The following is a 12,794-nucleotide window of genomic DNA, read 5'->3' on the forward strand; positions in this document are numbered from 1 at the left end:
GGTGCCTGATGCATTCTGGTTTGTTCTTGATAATTAGAGCACAATGAGCGCATGGCATTTCTTAACTAAGAGACATGTCTGCTCAAGTTATTTAGCAGACAGAAGAAGAAATAAGAGAAGACAAAGAATGCCCCTTAAAGCAAAACCAAAGTGAACATTGATGTGCTTTTCCTTACTATTGCTATGATTTAATATATCAAGTGTTTCTCCTTGGCAGCTGTGGGGATGAATTCTGCAATTCTTCCCTATTCCACATCTTGACATAACATTAAAATACATGGGCAAATTCAAGAGCTACCTGTAGGGATACAAAACACACAGCTCTACTTTATCAGCGTTATCGATGATCACAATGAACTCAATTTAGTACATATCAAATGTAGCAATTGTAATATAATCATACATCCGCCAGTCACCAACAAGGCCCTAAATCAAGGCTTTTAGAGGCAGTAGGAACAGGAGCGAAGGAAACCAACATTGAGAAAGAATCACATTGTGAGCCTGGCAGAGCTGGTACCACAAGAGGGAGTCCTGATCTCAGACTTGGCCAACACCCTGCAGCAGGGTTTCTCAAGACCATCAATAACGAATGAAAAGGGCAGAAATAGGAAGACACCTATGCAAAGCCTTACAAGCCCCCAACGTTTCCGTGGACCTATTTCTCACAAGGGTTTTCGGAGTGTAACAAATGAGTTTATTTGTCACAACTGCAGGAAACAAATACAATGGAGGTTGAGGAAACAAACACAAATACTAAGGAGGTTGAGAAAAAACACACAACAAAACCAACCCTTCTGAAATAGTCACATTGAAGCGTTTCCTCCAAGCTTCCTTCAGTCGATGCAACAACCTGAGGTATCTGCGAGCTCTCTGCAGTTACAGCAGTAGCTGCACTTGGCCTATTTCAGGCAAGAGCAGCCTTAAAATGTCTCTCAATTAACGTCAGATGATAGACTCAAAGACGATGCTTACAAACTCAATCATTTGCCTCACTCACATGCCACTCCACTGTATTTCATCTGCCACACCATTAGGGAATATAGGGCTTGCTTTACCACTGTGCCCTGTAACCACCCAGTAGAGCAAATGGAAACCAAGTGCAATCCTACAATTCTTTTCAGGTAGCACACTGACTGCCCTGAAGCAATCCAACAGCTCTCCCAGAAGCTAAACCTGAGCAAAAACTTTTAGGGGTGAGGGAAGGGGAGAGAAAAAGGGTAGCAATAACTTGCTGACAGCTGTGTTGAAGCATGTTCTCATTGTTAGTGCTGTGGCACACTCCAATTCAAAGGAGGCAAAGGAAATTTTTCTGCAAGAGATGCCCTCAGTAGAGCATCACAAGCCAGGACGAAGAAAGAGGAGGTTACTACCTACAGCAGTCTGCCTCATTATCGTACTTACCGTACTGCCCAGCACACCTGGCTTTAGGCAGCAACATAAAGCATTTACGTTTCTGCTTTATCTGTTATTTCTTCATCATTAGGACAACAGTTTAGGGTTAAGATTGGCAAAAAAATATGGTTCCTGGGTTCCATAACCACTGGGTCCTTCCTGCGGATCCCTGTGAAGGTGTTAACACATTTGGGACTCAAACACCTGTACCTCAAAAGAGAAAAAATGCCAGCCAGCAAACACCTTCCATCAACAGAATGACCTTTAATAACATGGTATGAAACTCAGTTCCTGGGCCATGAAGCATTCCTCCTTCTCCCACGCCTTCCGCACCGGAGAGGATGCAAGCCATTAATTTTCACACTCCTTAATAAACAGCCAGCCCTGAGAAGCATCAATGGATTTATCATTCCATGATTGTACTAATTAGCCTCAGCTGGACTTAAATATTTCAGCTGTTTTCTCAGGCACAGTAGCAGTAAGAAATGTTTGCTCAGTTTAAAAGCTTGAAGAACCTGCTCTTTCTTCATTTGTTTTAAAGGAGGTTGGTGAATGGAGAGCACTGGAAGAACAAAACTGAAGTGTTTGCATCATGAGCTAGCCATCTGAACATCTGTACTCTACCAAATATTTCAGTTGTACGGGGACTTCCAGGTAACATTAGACTTCACAGAGGTGTAAAACTTGGATTCTGAAGCTCTTTTCTGGAAGAAGAATAATGACCACAGCTTCCATCAACTTCAAAAAGCTGTAAGTTGTGTGTGTACACAGTCACACAACTCCTTTCAGACAAGCCACTAATCCCACCTATTGGGGAAGAAAAATCTGAAACAAAAATGTGAATTTAATTAAATATTAATATTATAATACCGCATCCCTAAGATTACCATCCCTGCAAGGACTTACTCTAGTGCCTTCTATTACAAACCCGTCATCTCAGCCAGAGATCTCCTTTATTAAATCTGCTTCCTTTGTAAGCTAACACCTTCCACTGGGAATTTCCCAATGATGCACTCAAAACCAGCAAAAATCTGTCCTAGAAGTCTACAACTTTCTCCAGCCCACAGACAACACTACTAGAAAGAACACGCTGAATGCAACGTCACAGGATTTCACTTCATTCTCAGTTTTAATAGCTATTTAATGGCTATTATCATTATTTTTCCTGATGCTGCAAAAGAGGGTCCCACTTATGCTACACATTATCTGCCCCTGTGACTGTTCAAAGAGGGATTTCCTCGCATTTCCCACCTGCTAGAAGCGAGCCCATACCCAATTTCTGTGAAGCCATTTGCTTGCCTGCACTATGAAGGCCATTATTTTCCACACCTGACAGACTAAAATACAGATATGTTTATTTTTAATTCATTTTTATACTTGAACTGTGTCACATTCTGTTAGAGAATTTGCTGCAAACAGGCAAGTGAACAAAAGTTCTTTGATCTTTGGGTATATCAAAGGCTTGTAGACAAAGATATGGAAGAGCTACCTGATGTGAATTTACAGTAACGGGGAAAGCAGAGCATTACTCATCTAATCACTTCCTCTTCTGTCTGCACATCTCCCACAGATGCCAGGGTTAATCTGCCTTACCTACATTACTCACGTACACCCCGCAATGATGTTTGAATCAGCACAGCATTTTTGTAGCAATTTATCAACAGAAAGCTGTTCGGTACCATAAATGCTTATTTGTACTATTAGCACATCCTTAAACAATCAGCTAATTAAGCAGCTATTAGACAGAAGGTACAACACTTGAAAAACTGGAAGAAACGGCTAAGAAATACTTCAGCTACCTAATCAAACCAGCAATTTATGAAGACACTGCCAGAGACTGAGATTCTGAGAAAGAAAATCCTGGAGCAAACTACAAATTAGATTCTAATAAATAAGCAACCAAAGGTGGCTACTCCTAGATTTAAAAAAAAAAAAAAAAAAAAAAAGAAAGGACTTCTTGCACTGAAAGCAAAATCAGCACTGTCTCTTAAAAAAAAAATAAAAATGAACAAGCTAAAAATAACCTACTTGGACTCACCAGTACTATAAACCTCTAAGTTCTGCACCAAGACCCCTATCCCATAGAAGTGTTTCTATGATTCTTTTTAAGATGTTTTGCAACCTTCTATTTTTCCTTAAATTAAAAAAAAAAATAAATCTGAAGAACCTTGCCTTCTTAGGAGAAAACAAAAACCCTATCTCCCATCTCATGCAGCAGTGCTGTCTGTCAGCCAGGGGATGGGTTGGGCTTGACAGATAACAACTTTCTTCTGCCTGTTTTAACAAGTCATGGTTTACATTGGGATTGTAATCTAACATGAGATACACAGACTGCAAGAAGTCTGCATGGGGACACACATACTACTTATAAACAGTTTAGTGCCTGTAAAAGGCAAGCAAAACCCACCCCATGCTTGCCACAACACTTGCTGGGGGACACAGGTGGGAATACACCAGCAGGAATTAATAGCATTTTATGGGTCAGTCTGCAGCCACAGGTAAACCTCAGTGCTCTTGGCATGAAACAACTGCATGGCAATGGATATTTTGAAGGGACAAAGCACGTTTCCTTCTGGTTTATCACAATTGTGGGGGTTGGATCACAGACCATCTTCTAAAACACACGAGGCAACTATCCTGCTCTGCTTTTATGGATGTGTCACCTTGCATCTTCTTGTTTGCTTCTACAAGAAACGTTCTCAACGTGGTTACAACAGGTTAGGGTTGGCACCGAACAGGCTGTATATAAAGCAGGGGACAGGAAAGTGTTAGTTCTCCCCCCATGCACAATCAACAATTAAAACAAGAAAGAAGGAACTATGTACTTGAGGTTCAACCCTGAAGAAGCTACAAAAGATAGTTTATTCAGGCCCAAAAGGAGAACCTATAGGTGGATGATAAGTCCCATGAAGCACAGATGGACAGCATTATTCCCCTTTTGTTATCACAGAAGAAGAGCCTGTGCAACCTAGCTTTAAAAAGCACAGGAACTGCAGTGCACACTGCTGTTACACAAGAAAACATCATTTTATTCCCTCTCCTTTCTTCATGCTAATAAAACAATAATGTTTCAGTGAAACAACTGGGGTCAAGAATAAAAAAAAAAAAAAATTTCCCGCAAAAAACTCCAAACCTGGTCAAACAACCAGGTCAGGGTCTGTGAAAAGAGGAATCTGACTGAAAGCTTCATGACCACATCTTGGAGGTCTGGGGACTTCACTTTCAACCTTTTCAGTAGGAAGTGCAAGATATTTTAAGGACTTGTGGGTTTGGTTTCTTTATCCAGCATATACATTTTAAAATCATTACTGTGAGCTGAAATGTTCATTTTCAGCACTTTTCCCACCAGCAGGGATGCTGGACCTAATGATATTATCACTGCTATTCCACAGTGGCTAATTTCCATTGATGGCTTGACCTTGAAGTCGGCAATTTTGAGTTAACTCCATTTCCACATCATTAATGCACTCCAGAACTGATTCAATAGCTAATACTTTTAACTGCAAGCCCCAAAATAGCTGATATAGCAACTATATTATTTTTTTTTTTTTAACTGAACCCTAAGTCCACAAGTTTGTTAGTATAAAGGTAGTTAAGAGCGATCCACTGGTGATTTAGTAGATTTTGTCAGCTTTCAGACAACATTATAACTACTATCAGGGCACTCACTGCTAGGAAATGCATTTTCCTGCTTCAGGATTTAAGTGTCAAGTCACCTCATCATGCCCAGTAAGAAAAGGATGCATCGAGTGAGACAACCGTGGTTTTAATTCAAGAATTGCACGGCCTTCTGCTCAGATTACAATTTCTTTCCTGCAGAACAAAAATATTCCTAACTCACTCTCAATTCAGCCCCCCTGCCCCCCCTTTTTTTTTTTTTTAAACTCTATAAATAAATAAATAAATGTTTAACGAGTTCACAGGAACTGCTAGAATTTTAATTCAGACTTCTTGCAAAATGGGGTACTTTCAACTGAATAAAGTAACTCTTTGTGACTGACGAACGCAGAGACTTGGCAGCTCTGGCTCGCTTGCTCTCTTCCCCTGCCTCTTCCATGATTTGGATAGGAAATTCGTTCCTTTGGGAAGAACCCTAAAGAGATACACCAGCAAATATGCAATTCTAAGTACATTTTGTTTCTGAAAAAAAAGGCTCTGATTATGTAGACAGGGTGAGTGTTCAACTAGCAATTGTTTCCCTGAAGAGATGGCATTACTACACACCCCCAAGTGCTCCATATGCTTTCTTAATGAAAAGCCTCACCTTTGAAATTTGTTTATTCAAGATTGATCCAGATAGCAGAAAATCAGCTTTAACACGAAAAGCTTCTCATGTGGCTTGTGCTGAGCCCTCTGGCAGCATCACCTGCAGATCTACTGGAGGTGCTACTCAAAAAGGGGCTACATTATCACAACAGATCCATACGCTGTGCAAGACCCTGCACAACTGCTGAGCTATAAATTACCTGCAGTCCATCTAGGATCTGTATACAACAGTATTTGATTTCACAGAAAGCTAATTTTAACAGCTGACTGAGAACAGAAATACCTACAATATACCATGCCTTTTTAACAAATGGATGTTAAAAGATTGGCAAAACTTTTTTAAAAGGTTAGTTGAGGCTTGTAAAGCAAGCATCTTAAAATTTTAAAAATGTCAGAATTAGATATATTTAAGTAAACTTAGGTATATTCTATCAAAGTGTGCCACACATTACACCTGAAGTCTTCTGCCAGAATCATCTGTAGATACCAAATCCTTCTGTAGCTCTCTCCAGTGCCTTGCATACAAGGTTTTTTTTTTCTGTGTAACTGTCCACATGAATACGCAAGACTAAGGATATACCACAGGACTCCCTTACAAAGTAAATTAAGCAATAGATACTACCTGATCTTGCAAACAACCTTGAATTCACCAATTATGCAGAATGCCTGCCATCTTTCAAAGGGAAAACACAGGGTTTTCTGCTGAAATCACACCAACTTTCTGCAATAATTAACAGCAGCACCTGAATAAAGAACCAATTCATCTCAAAAGCAGCTTTATTATCCTTGCTACCTTGATGGAAAGTTGGCTCAGAAGTAGACGACCCGTGTTCACACGATCCTTTAACTCTCGGTAAAAATGTATTTGTTATCAATTGATGCCCACTAATTCTTACACCAAGCATGTCCTCTTAATATCTTCCCACAGTCTTTTCTCCCTTGGTATATTTGTGAGAATAATACCTTCTCCCAGTCATTCTTCCCCAAGACTAAACAAGCCAGATTCTTCCAGTTTCCTCTCGTTACAGTTTTCCTGACCATCCAAGCAGACCTCTTCTGCACCTGTTTCAGCCTAAGCTCATCTGCTTTGAACAGGAACAGGACGTAATCCTTTACATGAGGATTATGTTACACCAGTGCCATGTGTAACATTATTAAGAATTTCTAGTCCCTGCTGAAATACATCTTCTGATGCAGCCTCAGGATAAATTTAGACTTTTAAGATTTGTCATACTGGTGGCTTGTGACCATCTTTAAAAGACTCCTATAATAGGCTTTAAAGTTTAAAACTGATGAAGTCATTACTTTCAAAGACTTTGCTTACTGCCTTAAGAGTCGATGGCTTTAAATCTTCATCTGCCTTTTTTTTCTGGACCATTCTCCATAGAGCAGTGAATGTTTCCGACACTGAATACCAGACTGGTGTTCTCAGCCTGTGTTCGCAGGGCAAAGAAGAGTGCTTCAGAAACACAACACTGGCTAGAAAACACTTTGTTTCTGTAGCCTCCTGTCTCAGAAGTAAGTTAAAATGAAAAAGGACAGAAGAGAAACAACAAATTCAAAGCTTTTGCTAATGCATGAAACAAGCAACAGCAATAGCTAGCGTATCTAACATTGCAGCCCTCAACCATAACTCCAAGGAGAAAGGAATGAATTATGATGAATTAGCAAATGAAGCCAACAGCCAGACCGTTTCACCAGTGGATTACTTGGAAACACATGCTGCTTGCCATTTGTTACTGAGTTTTCCTCGGTCTTTTTTTTGTGAAGTGTCTGAAGACAATCTTGCCCATGCCCCTCCTGCTGATACATCAGACATCTCTAAATCACGCACAGAGAAAAGTTCTTTACGTTTTCCACTGGCAAAGTTACTCTATTAGCTCAATTGCAAGGTTTACTTAAGCCTCTTTTACACCATAAAAACTCTTGAATTAAGTATGGACACAATAAGCTTACTTTGTTAAAGTATGTGGGCACCGTGCTTGTGGGACAACCCTCTGACATGAAACAACAAGTGCTAGGAATGCCAGCATCTCACACAGGTATGTGACATGATTTCCATTTCACCCTGCATCTTTCTCAATGCCACAGAAACCATGCAAATAACCTCAACAACTTCCATCACAGAAGGCTCATTCATCATCCCACGATTCAATTTTTCCTGAGGTGGAAAAATAAACTCAACAGCTGCCAGGAGACACTGCAGTGGAAGGAGTCCTTGGCTTCTGATGTGATGAGTGTGCCTCTATGGAGACTGCAGCAGCAGAACTAGGCCAGTGTGGGCCAAACAATTCACATTTGACCATGACCAAAGTAGGAAAAGGGAATAACAGCACTTGCTAAGCAGTGGAAAACTTGTTCATTAAAGCTAAGCACCAAACAAGTGATCTCCAGCAGCATGTAACAATTTAAAAAAAGATTTCATGGCCATGGATCAAGGTAGACCCTATGGAGTCAAGGAATGACCCTATGGAGTCATCAGCAGATCCATGATATCACTGCCTTTGATAGAAACAAAGAAAATGTGGAGTTGGGCTCCTGATGCTGCTTTTCCTTCACAGCAGGATGCTCACTGGAGCCAGTACTTACTCACTTGTCTTGATTTTTCCAAGGGCATAAAAGCATTGTAAAAGCATAGCTTCATTTTTCATTTGCCACCAAAAAAAAAATAATCTTCTGATAAGACAGCAGACCTGGAACACTTTCTCCATTAAGTCCAGGTCTACTTCAAACGTCCTCAGGTGTGCAATGCATACAAAGTACTTTCTTCCACTTGAGTACGTAGTAATTTATCCTCCTGTACAATTTCGCACTACAGAAAGTGAAGAGGAAAATAAGAATCACTATCACCTTCTATCGTTCAGCTTCTGAATGCAGGAAGACAACTCCTTAAAACTGAAAGCGGTATTTTCTTCTTATGGGTTAGTAATAGGGTAGCTTCGGATCACAGTGTCAACTGTGGTTGTTTTAGAGTTAATCATTGAGCAATTAAAGTTTACAACATAGTACGTTTTGGTAAAAACAATACCTTATTTGTAGAAGGGGTTCTACTATAAACAGCAATAAAAATTACCGAACATATTTCAGAATTTATGCATCCGATGCAATAGATACTTGATGGTTTAAGACAAAATCAGTTATTAAAGGCTCATCTTTTTAAAATCACTTCATTATATTTTGCCATTCCCATAGGTCTAAATGCACCCAAAGTCCTTTGGTTTTCTCTAACAGAAAATAACCTTCAATTCAAGTATTACATGACTGTTACAATAATTTTTCACTGACTAGAATGAGAAAATAAGGGGGGGAAATCTCAATCCTTGCTTATATACCATGCTTATAAATAAATAGGGTCAAAAAAACCCTCTCTAAAGCATCAGTCTCACCAACATACTAACATTTTAGGCTTACTAAATCTTATTTCACGTGGAATATTAAATATATTTAAATGATTGCATGAAGAAACTGCTTAAACAGAAAAAAAAAACTACTCAAAGTCTGTTAAGATATATTTCATTTCTTTTCTTCTGGCACTGGAATATAAAGCAGCTGATAAAACGCTTATCACTGAGCTGCCTCAAGCCGCTTCTAGTTGTAGACAAGGGAATTTATTGCCAGCAGGAGCAGTCTACATTTTTTAAATTGTTTCTGCATTCTCTGTATACAGATCGACAAATTATTTGCATGTGGTGTGCTCATGTCATTTCCAGCTGTTCTTTGGTCCTGACTGTTTTGCACCTATTCATAACAACTCTCAGTGCAGCCTACAGAAACTTGGCCACCAAGCAGCATCTCCCAAAACCACACCACGCAACCTCCCTTCTCCCTGTTGTTAAAAGGTGTAAGAAATGAGGAGAGCCTTCTTTTGACAGCCAAACTGCGTAGCTTCCATTCCTCGCACAGCAGCAGTTTATTTTAAACCTTTAAGTGGACTTGTGCAGTACTACCAGGTGCCTTTTAAGAATTACTATGGATAATAGTAATAGCAATTACTATAACAATAATAGTATGTTATTATAGATAATAGTAAAGCTAAGAATTACCACTATTGGAGCTGTTCTACCATGTGCCTTTTACAAAATCTATCAATCTTTCACATATTTTAATCAAACCATACCCTGATTTAAAAAAAAAAAGGCAAAAAATCATAACTGGTAAGTGAACACTAATGCCCAGTTTCTAGACGTAAAGGTCTGTTTTGCAAAGGCTGCTGGTGAAAGGTTGGCAGATCCCTTTAATATTTATTTCCACACTTTAATATAAACTCTTAGGTATTTCTAGAAGCTTTCAGGTGTTAAATACTTCCAAGAAAATCCAGCTGAACCAGGAACCATATATAACATTTGCTTTGACACGGGTCTCCAACATTCACTTTTCCATGACTAATCTTGCCCTGAATCGTGAAAGTGTTGTGAACTTGTATACTTCTTATAAATCATAAAAATACTTTTCCGGTGTCCTAAGTTTAATGAACTATGAAGTTCACTAACCCCACAGGCAAGCTCAGTGAACTAGGAAGTTCCTTAAGGAGTTAGCCAAATCACTAGCTGAGTAATATGAACACAAAAGGGATCCCACAGGTTGGGGTAGCCCACGCAGTATTGAGATGAATGGTTTGATCAAAAGCCCATTAAGCGCGAGGGAGGAGAAAAAAAATACTCCCTTATTGAAATTTTTAGACAGTAATCTTGATTATCCTTTTTGCAGGATAAAGGTAAGGAAATATTCTAATTAAGAATCCAGCACACTTGCACAAGCTGCAAAGAAAGCGCTGGGATTTAGCGCTTTGAGAATTAAAAAAGGCTTCTCAAATTCGGCTGCGCTGTCCACAGACATCCGCTCACCCAGATTTCCACACAAATTCTCTCCAGTTTGCTTTGGCTGGGTTCCTTGGCTGCACCCTCTTGACTGAGGTTGTGTGACCCCGGCGCTATCCCAGCCACAGCAGCTTCCCAAATATGCTAAACCAGAGCCCTTCATTCCCTTGTTGTTTTCTACCAGCCACCGCACTAGCTGTTATTAATACCATGAATGAAATCTAACTGAATTCACACACAGTTTCTGGCCTATTTTCTACTGAGAGAGCATTATTTTTACTACTGATAAGATGGATGTTAAAAATACTGCTTTAATGAACTTTTAATATTTTCAGTAGAGTGACAGAGTTTGTCACCGTGTTCCTAGACTTAGCAAACTAATCCACGTCTGAAGACCAAGCAAGTTGCCTAAAATTCAAACACATTATTTCAGCCTCGTTTTTAATTCAGATTTTGTTTCTGGTAAAATTTCACAAATATGTTATTCCATGCCCCCAGGAACAGCTTAGCCCCTACCCAGATGGAAAGGACCGCCCGTACGAAGGCAGCATACCAAGATCTGGAGGAGTCTACGTGCCTCGGTCACTCTAGATTGGAATCAGTAGCTGATATCCGAGAAGGAAAACAAGGCTGCCGTGATACATAGCTTTCAGCTATAACATTTCTGAACTTCTTGTGCAATCTGCTCAAAGGGGTCAGTTTGTGAGGAAAGAAAAATGTTAACTATGCTATTCTTAGTAATATTGTACATGCATGTATTTACAGACAACTGAGCTATCTCAGCTGTTTAAGCATATAATCTGAAGCAAACACTTAGGGCAAATCAACTACTCAAGAGGACAGAAATTCCTGACACTGCTTCAATTCAACATGGGTGAATTATTAACCAAAAAAATATCTGGAACTCAGGAGGATGTTAGGTGCAACAAAAGTTTCACCCTACTTTCATACCATTGCTTCCACAGCACTACAAGTTCACTTCATAAAGTTTACTGTGTATATCCAAAATACAACACTTTTTACACTAAACTTGCAACTTCATAAATACAACTTATCTACTGTTTATTCCCTATGGAAAAGAAACTTCAGTGTCTTTATGTTTGCTGGCAGGAGTGAAGTTGTTCAGACACAGTACCTATTACAACTGATCCTCGGAGAATGAATTTGATCTACTGGCATCAAAGGTGTCCACCCATCTAACTTGCTTGAAATTAGAGTCCTAAAATGAATGTTAGTTTTACAGAGACCATATAGGAACGCAGAAATCTATACAGTACTGAAATAAAAGCATCACAGATCTAACAGAAATCCTTCTGCAGAGGTTTAAGATTTTAAGTTTACAAAACATGAGACTGAACATAACACGGCTTTGTCTTATTGTTCTAGCTCATTCTAAAATATAACTGAGAAATTCCAAGATACATCATTCACAGCAATGGCTTTTACACTCAAAGATTTTGTTTATCCATCATGCATTCAGTTCCACAACAGTGAAGAGTTAGCAATGCCTCAACATTCACTTATTTGAAACAGTTCAAAGTGTTACAAGGATTTTGTGCATACACGTATGCAGGCAATGTAGGTACGTCAGTAAAGAGCAGGTCACCAGGCTTTCTGCTTTATTCCTCTAAAGTGAAAAAACACAAAGTAGACATTAGTTAAATGAGAAGGTATAATAAAGTTATCATCGTCATATTGAAAAGTCTTTAGAGGCTTTTATCATTCAAAATGAGCTCTGCTTTAACATTTCTTTTGCAAGCCATAAAGTAATTACACCCTGATCAAAAGGAGAACTTAAAAGCAGCTGTTCAACTGCACCTATATATACATATAGTCTCGTTAAGTTGTTATGCTATTTGCATTCTTTAAGACAAATAGTGATCTGCTAGATGAAGACCTAATTAAGCATTACAACTACACAGCTGATAATGTTTTGTCTTCACAAGCAGAAGCAAAGGCCAATTTAAGTGCTGTCAAACAACCTTGTGACACCAAGCAACCCCTGCTACAATGGAAGACAAATCAAGTACAAAAAAAATGCACAAGGTGGGTGGGAATCTAACCTAGCAGATTGAATGAGGGGTTCTAAAGCATGGCGATGAAAAATCATCTAACAATGCAGTATGCAAGAGTGGAACATGAAGTTCCCAGAGAAACAGGGAGCAGTGCAGGGCTTGCAGTATTCTTAGGGCTGTCGTGTAACCTAAAAAGAAGAATTCAGTAAACAAAGTTGGAAGACACTCCACACCCCTTCTGAACTGTGTATTACTTCGGAGGATATGGATTTTGCGGTTATAATAGGTCTATAAAAGAGCAGCA

The 12,794-nt window shown here is 39.3% G+C and overlaps 1 protein-coding gene across 8 annotated transcripts in view; it reads right to left on the reverse strand.

The window, feature by feature from the left end:
- LRCH1 (leucine rich repeats and calponin homology domain containing 1) overlaps window positions 1-12,794 on the reverse strand; it is a 115,480-nt gene that overhangs the window by 63,354 nt on the left and 39,332 nt on the right. The window contains exon 1 of one of the 8 annotated variants that reach the window (XR_011094007.1): window positions 6,622-6,714. The exons of 6 other annotated variants lie outside the window; for them this stretch is intronic. The gene's annotated coding sequence lies outside the window, so the exon portion shown is untranslated. Of the gene's footprint in view, window positions 1-6,451; window positions 6,585-6,621; window positions 6,715-12,794 lie in introns of those variants that run through there. One more of the 8 variants, XR_011094000.1, reaches the window with a different exon arrangement.

Source organism: Anas acuta, chromosome 1 (genome assembly GCF_963932015.1).
Source record: "Anas acuta chromosome 1, bAnaAcu1.1, whole genome shotgun sequence".
In the NCBI taxonomy this organism is placed as follows: domain Eukaryota; kingdom Metazoa; phylum Chordata; class Aves; order Anseriformes; family Anatidae; genus Anas; species Anas acuta.